The sequence below is a fragment of the Bufo gargarizans genome, chromosome 2, assembly GCF_014858855.1.
Source record: "Bufo gargarizans isolate SCDJY-AF-19 chromosome 2, ASM1485885v1, whole genome shotgun sequence".
Taxonomy (NCBI): Eukaryota; Metazoa; Chordata; class Amphibia; order Anura; family Bufonidae; genus Bufo; species Bufo gargarizans.
In genome coordinates, this window is record NC_058081.1 from 260,618,188 (window position 1) to 260,633,987 (window position 15,800).

General features: G+C 44.3%; 1 protein-coding gene across 1 annotated transcript in view; it reads right to left on the minus strand.

Moving 5' to 3' along the window:
• The window catches only part of LOC122925535 (tetraspanin-7-like), a 33,294-nt gene extending 17,539 nt beyond the window's left edge, over positions 1–15,755 (minus strand). The window contains exon 1 of the transcript XR_006387633.1: positions 15,648–15,755. The gene's annotated coding sequence lies outside the window, so the exon portion shown is untranslated. The remainder of the gene's footprint in view (positions 1–15,647) is intronic.
• Between the last annotated feature and the right edge of the window lie 45 nt (positions 15,756–15,800).

Here is a 15,800-nt window from a genome sequence, read left to right on the forward strand (position 1 = left end):
CCCAACCATATTGTACCACAGTATTCCTGCAAAATTGTCTGGTGTGCTTTTGGCAGTAAAGTAGCCAAATGATGGATGACCAGTCGCACCTCTGTCTGAAAACGGCTTGCCAACTCTGCAACATGTCCATGGATGCTTAAACTAAATTATATTGGCAATGGGGAATACAAACCATACCGGAGCATCATTTGGGGTAAGGGCAGTACTAACACTAAATTTTAACATAAACACTGGTTCTACCCTTTTGAAAAAATGCAGATAGTCATGTGCAAGGTAAGAAATCTGCGTGCAATAGCCATTATGTGAACATTAAATCTGAGGGGTTGGCAGCAGCACAATCCCCTATAAAAGTGAACAGACTGGGATATAGACTTCTAATAGGGTGGTACACGCTGCTAGCGAACCTGACAGAGTGACCCAATTCGTTCACACACTCCTAAACACAAACGCATACACCTGTATTTGTGGAAAATTGTCTAGAAGCCAAAAACGGCATGTAACAGCCTGCAGTAACATGGCTGAGTGACTGACTGAAAACACAATTTGAAACAAACTACAGGCGAATGGCGACGAATCATGGAGTGTCTGGAGCCCTTTATAGATGAACACACGTTTTAAAGCTGCTAAAATAAACCTAACCCCAAAAAAAAGAATCATATGTCGCAGGTTTTCAAGAGGTAAAATCTAAACAAAAACACCCCCCAAGAAAAATAGGATTTAAAAAGAAGGGGACTTCAGGAAACAGTAGCACATGTCTCACAGCAGCCATTTTCTAGCACATGTTCCCCCTGACACAAGCAGTGCACATTACTGGTGAAACTTAACAAGTACTATACTGCTTACCTCAACGTGACGATGAGCCTTTCCTCAGGTGAAATGCTGCGCCTCATATTGGTGTCCATAAAGGTAAGGACAGTACGTAGAGACGACAGCAATCGGTCAAAGGTACCCACTGACATCCGACAGAAGGCAAAGAACTTCTCTGGATGCAGCCGCAGATCTTGGTAAAGGGTATGGAAGTGTCCTTTCCGGTAGCGTTTGGAAACAATCGGATGGACCCAAAAACGTTGCCTTCTAGTCGGTTCATCATTCAACAAAGGAGGGCGCGGACCCCATTGCCGAGAAACGAGCCAATGCACTAAGACCTCTTCCTCTGAATCAGACATGGTGAAACAGCAAAGAGAGCAGCCAAAATAACCTCTGTACTCTGGAAAGACTACAGAAAACGGCCACAAATGCATACTCAGGTGCCCCTGATTTATACCAGTATCCTGGGTGGAGATAGTAAAATGCCATTTTTTTCACCATCCTTGGATTTTTGACGGCACGCAAAAAAAACGGTCACACGGAAGCGCAACGGAAGCAAAAACGGCCACGGATCACGGAACAACTGGAACCACGTTTTGCGGGACGCAAAAAAATACTGTCGTGTGCATGAGGCCTTAATATGTATTATAGAAGTAGAGAAATTGAAACTTGGAAATTTGCTAATTTTCCCAAATTTTTGGCAAATTTGGTATTTTTTTATAAATAAAAATGATTTTTTTTTTACTTTATTTTACTAGTGTCATGAAGTACAATATGTGATGAAAAAACAATCTTAGAATGACCTGGATAAGTCAAAGCGTTTTAAAGTTATCACCACTTAAAGTGACACTGGTCAGATTTGCAAAAAATGGCCTGGTCCTTAACCACCTCCCGACCGCTGTACGCGTATATGCGTCCGGGAGGTGGTTGCTTTATTCCTCCTGGACGCATATACGCGTCTTCTCGCGAGACGCGAGATTTCCTGTGAACGCGCGCGCACAGGCGCGCGTGCTCACAGGAACGGAAGGTAAGCGAGTGGATCTCCAGCCTGCCAGCGGCGATCACTCGCTGGCAGGCTGGAGATCCGAATTTTTTAACCCCTAACAGGTATATTAGACGCTGTTTTCATAACAGCGTCTAATATACCTCCTACCTGGTCCTCTGGTGGTCCCTTTTGTTAGGATCGACCACCAGAGGACTCAGGTAGGTCAGTACAGTCCCACCAAACACCACACTACACTACACTACACCCCCCCGTCACTTATTAACCCCTTATAAACCCCTGATCACCCATGATCACCCCATATAAACTCCCTGATCACCCCCCTGTCATTGATCACCGCCCTGTCATTGATCACCCCCCTGTCAGGCTCCGTTCAGACGTCCGTATGATTTTTACAGATCCACGGATCGGATCCGCAAAAAGCATACGGACGTCTGAATGGAGCCTTACAGGGGGGTGATCAATGACAGGCGGGTGATCACCCATATACACTCCCTGATCACCCCCTGTCATTGATCACCCCCCTGTCATTGATCACCCCCCTGTAAGGCTCCATTCAGACGTCCGCATGATTTTTACGGATCCGATCCATGTATCCATGGATCCGTAAAAATCATGCGGACGTCTGAATGGAGCCTTACAGGGGGGGTGATCAGTGACAGGGGGGTGATCACCCTGATTACCCTGATCACCCCCTGTCATTGATAACCCCCCTGTAAGGCTCCATTCAGACGTCCGCATGCGTTCTGTGGATCCGATCCATGTATCCATGGATCCGTAAAAAATCATGCGGATGTCTGAATGGAGCCTTACAGGGGGGGTGATCAGTGACAGGGGGGTGATCACCCTCATCATCCCCTGTCATTGATAACCCCCCTGTAAGGCTCCATTCAGACGTCCGCATGCGTTTTGTGGATCCGATCCATGTATCCATGGATCCGTAAAAAATCATGCGGATGTCTGAATGGAGCCTTACAGGGGGGGTGATCAGTGACAGGGGGGTGATCACCCTGATTACCCTGATCACCCCCTGTCATTGATAACCCCCCTGTAAGGCTCCATTCAGACGTCCGCATGCGTTCTGTGGATCCGATCCATGTATCCATGGATCCGTAAAAAATCATGCGGATGTCTGAATGGAGCCTTACAGGGGGGGTGATCAGTGACAGGGGGGTGATCACCCTGATCACCCCCTGTCATTGATAACCCCCCTGTAAGGCTCCATTCAGACGTCCGCATGCGTTCTGTGGATCCGATCCATGTATCCATGGATCCGTAAAAAATCATGCGGATGTCTGAATGGAGCCTTACAGGGGGGGTGATCAGTGACAGGGGGGTGATCACCCTGATTACCCTGATCACCCCCTGTCATTGATAACCCCCCTGTAAGGCTCCATTCAGACATTTTTTTGGGCACAAGTTAGCGGAAATTTTTTGTTTGTTTTTGTTTTTTCTTACAAAGTCTCATATTCCACTAACTTGTGTCAAAAAATAAAATCTCACATGGACGCACCATACCCCTCACGGAATCCAAATGCGTAAACATTTTTAGACATTTATATTCCAGACTTCTTCTCACGCTTTAGGGCCCCTAAAAAGCCAGGGCAGTATAAATACCCCACATGTGACCCTATTTCGGAAAGAAGACACCCCAAGGTATTCCGTGAGGGGCATATTGAGTCCATGAAAGATTGAAATTTTTGTCCTAAGTTAGCGGAAAGTGAGACTTTGTGAGAAAAAAACAAAAAAAAATCCGCTAACTTATGCAAAAAAAAAAATAATTCTAGGAACTCGCCATGCCCCTCATTGAATACCTTGGGGTGTCTTCTTTCCAAAGTGGGGTCACATGTGGGGTATTTATACTGCCCTGGCTTTTTAGGGGCCCGAAAGTGTGAGAAGAAGTCTGGGATCCAAATGTCTAAAAATGCCCTCCTAAAAGGAATTTGGGCCCCTTTGCGCATCTAGGCTGCAAAAAAGTGTCACACATCTGGTATCGCCGTACTCAGGAGAAGTTGGGGAATGTGTTTTGGGGTGTCATTTTACATATACCCATGCTGGGTGAGAAAAATATCTTGGTCAAATGCCAACTTTGTATAAAAAAATGGGAGAAGTTGTCTTTTGCCAAGATATTTCTCTCACCCAGCATGGGTATATGTAAAATGACCCCCCAAAACACATTGCCCAACTTCTCCTGAGTACGGCGATACCACATGTGTGACACTTTTTTGCAGCCAAGGTGGGCAAAGGGGCACCTTTCGGATTTCGCAGGCCATTTTTTACACATTTTGATTGCAAGGTACTTCTTACACATTTGGGCCCCTAAAGTGCCAGGGCAGTATAACTACGCCACAAGTGACCCCATTTTGGAAAGAAGACACCCCAAGGTATTCCGTGAGGGGCATGGCGAGTTCCTAGAATTTTTTATTTTTTGTTGCAAGTTAGTGGAATATGAGACTTTGTAAGGAAAAAAGAGAAAAAAAAAAAATCATCATTTTCCGCTAACTTGTGACAAAAAATAAAAAATTCTAGGAACTCGCCATGCCCCTCACGGAATACCTTGGGGTGTCTTCTTTCCAAAATGGGGTCACTTGTGGCGTAGTTATACTGCCCTGGCAATTTAGGGGCCCATATGTGTGAGAAGTACTTTGCAATCAAAATCTGTAAAAAATGACCGGTGAAATCCGAAAGGTGCACTTTGGAATATGTGCCCCTTTGCCCACCTTGGCAGCAAAAAAGTGTGACACATCTGGTATCGCCGTACTCAAGAGAAGTTGGGCAATGTGTTTTGGGGTGTCATTTTACATATACCCATGCTGGGTGAGAAAAATATCTTGGTCAAATGCCAACTTTGTATAAAAAAATGGGAAAAGTTGTCTTTTGCCAAGATATTTCTCTCATCCAGCATGGTTATATGTAAAATGACACCCCAAAACACATTCCCCAACTTCTCCTGAGTACGGCGATACCAGATGTGTCACACTTTTTTGCAGCCAAGGTGGGCAAAGGGGCACATATTCCAAAGTGCACCTTTCAGATTTTGCAGGCCATTTTTTACACATTTTGATTGCAAGGTACTTCTCACACATATGGTCCCCTAAATTGCCAGGGCAGTATAACTACGCCACAAGTGACCCCATTTTGGAAAGAAGACACCCCAAGGTATTCCGTGAGGGGCATGGCGAGTTCCTAGAATTTTTTATTTTTTGTTGCAAGTTAGTGGAATATGAGACTTTGTAAGGAAAAAAGAGAAAAAAAAAAAATCATCATTTTCCGCTAACTTGTGACAAAAAATAAAAAATTCTAGGAACTCGCCATGCCCCTCACGGAATACCTTGGGGTGTCTTCTTTCCAAAATGGGGTCACTTGTGGCGTAGTTATACTGCCCTGGCAATTTAGGGGACCATATGTGTGAGAAGTACCTTGCAATCAAAATGTGTAAAAAATGGCCTGCAAAATCTGAAAGGTGCACTTTGGAATATGTGCCCCTTTGCCCACCTTGGCTGCAAAAAAGTGTGACACATCTGGTATCGCCGTACTCAGGAGAAGTTGGGGAATGTGTTTTGGGGTGTCATTTTACATATAACCATGCTGGATGAGAGAAATATCTTGGCAAAAGACAACTTTTCCCATTTTTTTATACAAAGTTGGCATTTGACCAAGATATTTTTCTCACCCAGCATGGGTATATGTAAAATGACACCCCAAAACACATTCCCCAACTTCTCCTGAGTACGGCGATACCAGATGTGTCACACTTTTTTGCTGCCAAGGTGGGCAAAGGGGCGCATATTCCAAAGTGCACCTTTTGGATTTCACCGGTCATTTTTTACACATTTTGATTGCAAAGTTCTTCTCACACATTTGGGCCCCTAAATTGCCAGGGCAGTATAACTACCCCACAAGTGACCCCATTTTGGAAAGAAGACACCCCAAGGTATTCTGTGAGGGGCATGGTGAGTTCCTAGAATTTTTTATTTTTTGTCGCAAGTTAGTGGAATATGAGACTTTGTAAGAAAAAAATAAAAATAAAAAATCATCATCATTTTCCGCTAACTTGTGACAAAAAATAAAAAGTTCTATGAACTCACTATGCCCATCAGCGAATACCTTAGGGTGTCTACTTTCCGAAATGGGGTCATTTGTGGGGTTTTTCTACTGTTTGGGCATTGTAGAACCTCAGGAAACATGACAGGTGCTCAGAAAGTCAGAGCTGTTTCAAAAAGCGGAAATTCACATTTTTGTACCATAGTTTGTAAATGCTATAACTTTTACCCAAACCATTTTTATTTTTGCCCAAACATTTTTTTTTTATCAAAGACATGTAGAACAATAAATTTGGCGAAAAATTTATATATGGATGTCGTTTTTTTTGCAAAATTTTACAGCTGAAAGTGAAAAATGTCATTTTTTTGCAAAAAAATCGTTACATTTTGATTAATAACAAAAAAAGTAAAAATGCCATCAGCAATGAAATACCACCAAATGAAAGCTCTATTAGTGAGAAGAAAAGGAGGTAAAATTCATTTGGGTGGTAAGTTGCATGACCTAGCGATAAACGGTGAAAGTAGTGTAGTGCCGAAGTGTAAAAAGTGGCCTGGTCATTAAGGGGGTTTCACCTAGCGGGGCTGAAGTGGTTAAGGAGGTAAAGGGGTTGTCCGAGTTAGAAAAAATAAATATATAGCGCTGTAAATCTGATGGGCAGCAATATATAACTGAGCTAAGCAAGTTTTAGGCAAAAAAATATATATATTTCCTCATTGGTTCTCTTATGGCCCTTAGTTTACCTGCAACAACAACAATCTCTGCCCCTAACCCTGCTCTTCTAAGGGAGTGAATACAAGTGCTGCCCTGAGTGACATGCCTGACTGCTTGGATACTCAGCAGCATGTTGTATTTATAGGACTACAAGTCCCATCTGTACAATGACACTGCTGATATACACATGATCTTCCCTCTACCAGTTCTTGTGCAATGCTTTGCAGAACTCCTCTGTCAGCTCCTGTGCCCAGCATTTGTCTCCTCACTGCCTGCAGCTACTCAGTAAAGCCTTCAGCACTGAGTCTGTGCAGCTGAAGGGGTTAATGTTTTTCCTTAAGAATCCAGGGAGAGAGCAATAAGCAGCAGCTCAGCCAGTGCAGGGGGGCGTGGCCAGCCCAGTGACGTCTGGTGTACAGACTCATATCTGCTCTGTCAGGCTTGTGCATGAAACATCATCAGAGCAGGGAGAGAGCCTGACATCACATGAAATCTGAGAAACCAGCCACTGGAGATAAAGTGAGTGAATTGTAAAGTTCTTTCATTTGCCTAGTTAGAAACATACAAAGAACAAAAAAATAACTCAAACAACTCCTTTAAAAGCCAGTGAGAAAAGAAAAGCTACCAAACAACAACGGTGTATTTCACATTTGTTTCCCAGACTTTCAGCTAAGCTGGCTATACCAGCCGAACTGCGTATGAACGATCCCACCAGCATCATGCCAGATTAAACTCGCCGACCAAAACTAACTCACTCCCTGGTCCTTGAACACAATGGCAAATGACCAGCTGAATTAAAATAATCATGCCATAAACATGCAATTTTTGCTGACGGCGGTCAAACTTTTTGAGCATGGCAGATTACATTTCTCGGTAGACAGGAGTCTCTGTCGGCCATCACGAATGATCGTTCATGCAAGTTTTTCTAAAGAAATCTGCCAACTTTTTTCTCATATAACAAATTTTCAATAGGTCCAGCACCTTGGAATTTAGAATAAAATCTAACTGTTCTTTACATGAAATAAAAAACTCCATGGTGGCCTCAGGGGGATGAGTTTCGCGCTTCATAAAAAAAAAAATTTTTCCTAACTTTTTTCTCATGTATATGGCTAGCATAACCGCTGGCATTTTTTCAGGTGCAAAGAAAAAAAATCAAATAACACCCTCAAAAGGTGGAAACTTGGGAGGTCTGTGTGAAGGTGTGTGTGTGCATGAATGTACAGTTAGAGCTCTTAGATAGATATACACACTATGTCATGTGAAGGTCTGTGTGTATGTATAGTTAGAGATATCAGATAGATACAACACACTATGTCATGTGAAGGTCTGTGTGTATTGTAGGAAAGCGCAAGGGGCCGTCATTGACGGAAGATATGTGCCACCGAAGTTCCTGGCCTCGGTGAGGTAAGAGTCGGTAATTTTAAGTGTCAGTGGCAGCTAGTGCTGACTGACACTATTGGTTATTTAGTATGGCTGTAAAGCCGATCCGGGCCGGCTCTTACTGGGAGCAGCCAAAGTGCAGGGTGGGTGTCTGTTCCCCTTGTTCCAGGCCGGGTTTTGGTTAGGGATATAAAACCCAGCCAGCAGTCTCAGGCTACTTTCACACTAGCGTTCGGGTTGATCCGTTCTGAACGGATCCGCTCATATTAATGCAGACGGTGGCTCCGTTCAGAACGGATCCGTCTGCATTATAACTTAGAAAATTTTCTAAGTGTGAAAGTAGCCTGAGCGGATCCGTTCAGACTTTACATTGAAAGTCAATGGGGGACGGATCCGCTTGAAGATTGAGCCATATGGTGTCATCTTCAAGCGGATCCGTCCCCATTGACTTCCATTATAAGTCGGAACGGATCCGCTCGCCTCCGCACGGCCAGGCGGACACCCGAACGCTGCTTGCAGCGTTCAGGTGTCCGCTCACTGAGCGGAGAGGAGGCTGAGCGCTGGCAGGCGGATGCATTCTCAGTGGATCCGCCTCCACTGAGAATGCATTAGGGCCAAACGGCTGCGTTCAGGGCCGCTTGTGAGCCCCTTCAAACGGAGCTCACGAGCGGACACCTGAACGCAGGTGTGAAAGTAGCCTCAGCTGTGGGGATTATCCTCCATTTCACAGTGGATCTGTGGAGTAGCTGTGGTTTGACATCTGCATGATATGTGCCATATTATTATTATTTTTTTATTCTGTTTATTTACCAAGACAGATTACACAGAAGAAAAGCCGTTGACATTTCGCAACATCAAAATCTTGATATAACATATGTGGCATGTTAGTACAAATGATGTCGAAACCTGATAAATCTTGATACGTTTTTTATTTTATCCCCAACCCTCCCCCCCATTATCCCCAAACTCCCTTAAAGTAACTCTTGCTAAATCAGCCTGAACTGCAGTTACAGCAGAATTCACTTCCTGGTTTGAGGTTTCTAAGGCTGGACGGGCTTAGGCAGTTTGAGTGTAGGCCGGCCACACCTCCTTATGACATCACACTGAGAACTCAGTCCTTGCGTGCTAGTTCATGTGAAGAGTATGAGTCATCAGTCTGGCAGCCTGCAGTGTCTGTGAGGCCCCTCCCCCTGCTGGGGAATCATCAGAGAGCTGTGATAAGTGAGCTCAATGTACAGAACCATGTGGTTGTTCTGCACAGTTTTAGGGTCCATTCACACAGCCGCAAATGGGTCTACATACGTTCTGCAATTTTGCGGAACAGGTGCGGACCCATTCATTCTCTATAGGGACGGAATAGATGTGGACAGCACACAGTGTGCTGTCCGCATTTGTGGAGCGCGGCCCCGATCTTCCGGACAAGAATAGGCATTTCTATACCGGGGGGGGGCGGCCGGGTGTGTTGCGGATCCGCAATTTGCAGGTCCGCAACACCCCACGGGCGTGTGAATGGACCCTTACACACAAAATCTCTGTCTGATCTCTTACAAACCCATTTTTTTTACTCAAAAAAATATAATTTCATATTATACATTAGCTCAAAAGCTTGTGAGCTAGTAGACTTATAATCTTTGCTTTTGTCTCCCATAAAACATGACCAACCCCCGCCCACCAGCACTGATGCAGATATTTTTCCAGTACAGCTGTACTCCAGTTGTGTATAAACCTTACACTATCTGTCTTTATAGATGCATATACAGCTCAGCTACAGGTGTCTACTCCAGTCCCCTAACATCACTTTGGCTGAATGGCTTCCTATATAGCTCTGCTACATCTTTATTCTACTCCCCCACTAACACTGTGTCTGAAAAGCTTCATATTCAGCTCTGCTTCATCTGTCTGTTTATCTCTTCAACAAGCACTGTGGCTGAACAGTCTCATATACAGCTCTGCTACATCTGTTTCTCTCTTCCATCAGCATTGATGCTGACACACCACATATACAGCTCTGCTACATTTGTCTATTCCATTCCCCATTAGAACTGTGGCTGAACATCAGCCTATTCAGCCTGCTACATCTATCAGCCCCCCCATATGCCTCCATCAGCCCCCCATATGCCTCCAACAGCCCCCCATATGCCTCCAACAGCCCCCCATATGCCTCCATCAGCCCCCCGAGTGCCTCCATCAGCCCCCCATGTGCCTCCATCAGCCCCCCATGTGCCTCCATCAGCCCCCCATGTGCCTCCATCAGCCCCCATGTGCCTTCAACAGCACCCATGTGCCTCCAACAACCCACATGTGTCTCCATCAGCCCCCCAAGTGCCTCCATCATCCACCATGTGCCTCCATCATCCCCCATGTGCCTCCATCAGCCCCATGTGCCTCCAATAGCCCCCCAAGTTCCTCCATCAGCCCCCCAAGTGCCTCCATTATCCACCATGTGCCTCCATCAGCCCCCATGTGCCTCCATCAGCCCCCCATAGTGCCTCCATCAGCCCCCCATAGTGCCTCCATCAGCCCCCCATAGTGCCTCCATCAGCCCCCCATAGTGCCTCCATCAGCCCCCCATAGTGCCTCCATCAGCCCCCCATATGCCTCCATCAGCCCCCCCCACTTCAGTAGCATCCTGTCTGCCATGGTAACCGATCGGAGCCCCAGCATTACACTGCTGGGACTCCGATCGGAACTGCCACTGCCACCAATGATGGGGGGGGAGGGCGCACTCCCCACCAATAATTTCGCCACAAGAATTTTATTTATACTCGGCCATCCTGAAATTGACGGAGGGGGGGAGGCCGGCACAGTTATACACAGCAGCGCAGCCCCGATCTCCTCACCATTCACTGGTGTGATCTAGGCTGCGCTGCTGAACTCTGAAAGCCTGGACACCCTCCTCCTCCGCTAATTCTACACTATTCTCCCGAACTGTTCGGGCGGCCGATGCGCTGATCTATAATTATTCGTGCCGCGTTTAGACTGGAGCCGATGCGGCACAAAGGAATATAGATCTGCGCATGCGCGGCCGCCGGGAGCCGTGCTCGTTCGCGCTTGTAAGGGAGGTCGGCTACTGGCTCCTCAAAATTCTTCTGCGCAAGAGCGGCCCATGGATGCGGCAGGCGAGCGGTGGCTGTATCCATGGGCAGCGAAAATAAACAATCGAATTGGAGACTTCAAATATAAAGCGAACAGTAGTTTTTTTTAAAAGCAATATATTTAGCCAAATGTTCCCTGGGGGTTATATAATTAAATAAATTTGATCATTAAGATTTAACCCAAGAGGTGATTCTGACTGCCCGTATTATTATGATTTAAGATTTAAGGAACGTACTGTGAAGACGTGTCAATAAGGTTTAGAAAGTAATCTCTAATAAACTATCTAGACGCTTTTATTTATATATTTTTTTATTTTATCCTCCTCAAACTGCTAACCTTTCCAAATTGCCACTTAATTGGGAAACAAGGTACCATTTTGTTTGTTTGAAAGGAGACATTAGTTCCTGTTTTTCTTTATCTGATAGCGCGTCTGAAATAAATTTCTTCCATTTTTTTTTTTCCATGAACCTGCCTACTGTCTTTTCCTTATGTCTTTCTATCTCCAATCTTTCCAAATAAAGTATATGCTTCATCGTACCCATGACCTCTTCCCATTCAGGCGCCTCTGGTTGCAGCCATCTTCTCAAGATAGATTTTTTAACAGATGTGAGCCATATTAAAGGGCTGAGAGCCGCATTGCTGGGAAGCAGGCCCTAAAGCCTGTTGGGGACTGCTGCTGCCAAAACTGCTGACAAGGTGAATGCTTTTTGCTCTGTGGACTTGCCATAGTGTGAATGAACACCAAGACGAAGAACTGTCATTTTTGTATGTGTGAATAAACACTGCACTGTTTAAGTCAAAGACTTTGTTTTTGCCTCTGTACTGCGTCCGCTAATCTCTCTACCAGAGCGAATCCCACAGTATGTATAGTTAGAGATACAGGGCCGGCGCAACCATATAGGCGAACTAGGCGTTTGCCTAGGGCGCCGGCCTGCTGGGGGCGCCCTGGTGGGCTCCCCCTGACTGGGGCTGCAGCCCTGGGTGAGCGGCTCTTGAGCCGCCCCCAGCGCCGTTACAGGGGGGCCAGGAGGTGGAGGTTCTTCTTAAATATGGCTGAGCAGGCATCTGCTTACCCGGATGGCAGGTGCCTGCTCTGCCAGTAAATTACTGGAGGAGAGGAGGCGGGCGGCAAGGGAGGCTGTTCTAGCAGCTCCCCACTTCTCCCTCGTGCGCCCTCTGTGATGCCGGAATATGACGTTATTCCGGCCCTGGCATACTAAACGGCGCGCTGGAGGACTGAGGAGCTGCACCACACTGGACCCCAGGGAGATGAGTGTTTAAGTGTTTGACTGAGTGAGTGTCTGCCTGTGTATTTATGTCAGTGAGTGAGTGTATGTATGTCTGTCTTTCTGTCAGTAAATGTATGTGTGTCTGTCATTGAGTGTCTGTGTGTGCATGTCAGTGAGTGTGGATGTCTGTCGGTCAGTAACGCTGGGTTCAGACCTGAGCGTTTGCGATGGAGCTCTCTGTATGCGCGATTGTACCGGCGTTTGCAATCGCGCATACAGAGACAAGCGAACGCCTATTGTCGCGCGTTCCCGCTGAAGTCTATGTACGGGAACGCGCGACAAGACGCCCCAAAGAAGCTCATGTACTTCTTGGGACGTCAGGCGTTTTACAGCGCGATCGTACGCACTGTAAAACGCCCAGATGAGAACCATGCCGATAGGGAAGCATTGGTTTTTGCCTGTAGAGTGTTTTACAGCGCGTAGGAACGCTCTGTAAAACGCTGAGGTGTGAACCCAGCCTTAGTGTCTGTGTGTTTGTCAGCCAGTGAGTGAGTGTCTGTCAGTGAGTTTCCGTGTGTGTGTGTCTGTCAGTAAGTGTATGTGTGTCTGTCAATGATTATGCCTGTCGGTGAGTTTTTGTGTACATCATTCAGTGAATGTCTGAGTGTGTGTCTGTCTGTCAGTGAGTGTATGTGTGTCTGTCAGTGAGTTTCTGTGTATGTCATTCAGTGAGTGTCTGAGTGCGTGTCTATCTGTCTGTCAGTGTTTGTGTGTTACATGAGGGGGCGGCAAAAATCCTTGCACCGGCCCTGTAGAGATATCAGATAGATATTACACACTATGTCATGTGGATGTCTGTGTGTATGTATAGTTAGAGATATCAGATAGATATTACACACTGTGTCATGTGGATGTCTGTGTGTATGTATAGTTAGAGATATCAGATAGATATTACACACTGTGTCATGTGGAGGTCTGTGTGTATGTATAGTTAGAGATATCAGATAGATATTACACACTGTGTCATGTGGAGGTCTCTGTGTATGTATAGTTAGAGATATCAGATAGATATTACACACTATGTCATGTGGAGGTCTGTGTGTATGTATAGTTAGAGATATCAGATAGATATTACACACTGTGTCATGTGGAGGTCTGTGTGTATGTATAGTTAGAGATATCAGATAGATATTACACGCTATGTCATGTGGAGGTCTGTGTGTATGTATAGTTAGAGATATCAGATAGATATTACACGCTATGTCATGTGAAGGTCTGTCTGTATGTATAGTTAGAGATATCAGATAGATATTACACACTATGTCATGTGGAGGTCTGTGTGTATGTATAGTTAGAGATATCAGATAGATATTACACACTATGTCATGTGAAGGTCTGTGTGTATGTATAGTTAGAGATATCAGATAGATATCACACACTATGTCATGTGGAGGTCTGTGTGTATGTATAGTTAGAGATATCAGATAGATATTACACACTATGTCATGTGGAGGTCTGTGTGTATGAATAGTTAGAGATATCAGATAGATATTACACGCTATGTCATGTGGAGGTCTGTGTGTATGTATAGTTAGAGATATCAGATAGATATTACACGCTATGTCATGTGAAGGTCTGTGTGTATATATAGTTAGAGATATCAGATAGATATTACACACTATGTCATGTGGAGTTCTGTGTGTATGTATAGTTAGAGATATCAGATAGATATTACACACTATGTCATGTGGAGTTCTGTGTGTATGTATAGTTAGAGATATCAGATAGATATTACACACTATGTCATGTGGAGTTCTGTGTGTATGTATAGTTAGAGATATCAGATAGATATTACACGCTATGTCATGTGAAGGTCTGTGTGTATATATAGTTAGAGATATCAGATAGATATTACACACTATGTCATGTGGAGTTCTGTGTGTATGTATAGTTAGAGATATCAGATAGATATTACACGCTATGTCATGTGGAGGTCTGTGTGTATGTATAGTTAGAGATATCAGATAGATATTACACGCTATGTCATGTGAAGGTCTGTGTGTATATATAGTTAGAGATATCAGATAGATATTACACGCTATGTCATGTGAAGGTCTGTGTGTATGTATAGTTAGAGATATCAGATAGATATTACAGGCTATGTCATGTGGAGGCCTGTGTGTATGTATAGTTAGAGATATCAGATAGATATTACAGGCTATGTCATGTGGAGTTCTGTGTGTATATATAGTTAGAGATATCAGATAGATATTACACACTATGTCATGTGAAGGTCTGTGTGTATGTATAGTTAGATATCAGATAGATATTACACGCTATGTCATGTGAAGGTCTGTGTGTATATATAGTTAGAGATATCAGATAGATATTACACACTATGTCATGTGAAGGTCTGTGTGTATGTATAGTTAGAGATATCAGATAGATATCACACACTATGTCATGTGGAGTTCTGTGTGTATGTATAGTTAGAGATATCAGATAGATATTACACACTATGTCATGTGAAGGTCTGTGTGTATGTATAGTTAGAGATATCAGATAGATATTACACACTATGTCATGTGGAGGTCTGTGTGTATGTATAGTTAGAGATATCAGATAGATATCACACACTATGTCATGTGAAGGTCTGTGTGTATGTATAGTTAGAGATATCAGATAGATATTACACACTATGTCATGTGGAGGTCTGTGTGTATATATAGTTAGAGATATCAGATAGATATCACACACTATGTCATGTGGAGGTCTGTGTGTATGTATAGTTAGAGATATCAGATAGATATCACACACTATGTCATGTGAAGGTCTGTGTGTATGTATAGTTAGAGATATCAGATAGATATTACACACTATGTCATGTGAAGGTCTGTGTGTATGTATAGTTAGAGATATCAGATAGATATCACACACTATGTCATGTGAAGGTCTGTGTGTATGTATAGTTAGAGATATCAGATAGATATTACACACTATGTCATGTGAAGGTCTGTGTGTATGTATAGTTAGAGATATCAGATAGATATCACACACTATGTCATGTGGAGTTCTGTGTGTATGTATAGTTAGAGATATCAGATAGATATCACACACTATGTCATGTGGAGTTCTGTGTGTATGTATAGTTAGAGATATCAGACAGATATCACACACTATGTCATGTGGAGTTGTCTGTATGTATAGTTAGAGATATCAGACAGATATACACACAATGTCATATGAAGGTGTGTTTGTGTATGTATGTATGTATAGTTATATCCTGTCATGTAAAGGGGTGTGTATGACATGGTACAGAGCAGGAAGCGATGACGTAATCCCATTTCCAGACGCAACCATGCCTGTTACCGTCTCACCACCATAATTGCCTTGTCGTTGACTCCTCCCACACCGGACTGATCACATGGTGATGACATCATCAAAGGTCCTTTAGCCTACTAGGACGTAGCCTGAGCCGTCAGCCGCACAGTGACCCTCCTAGCGTCATCACCCATGTGACCGTGCATTCA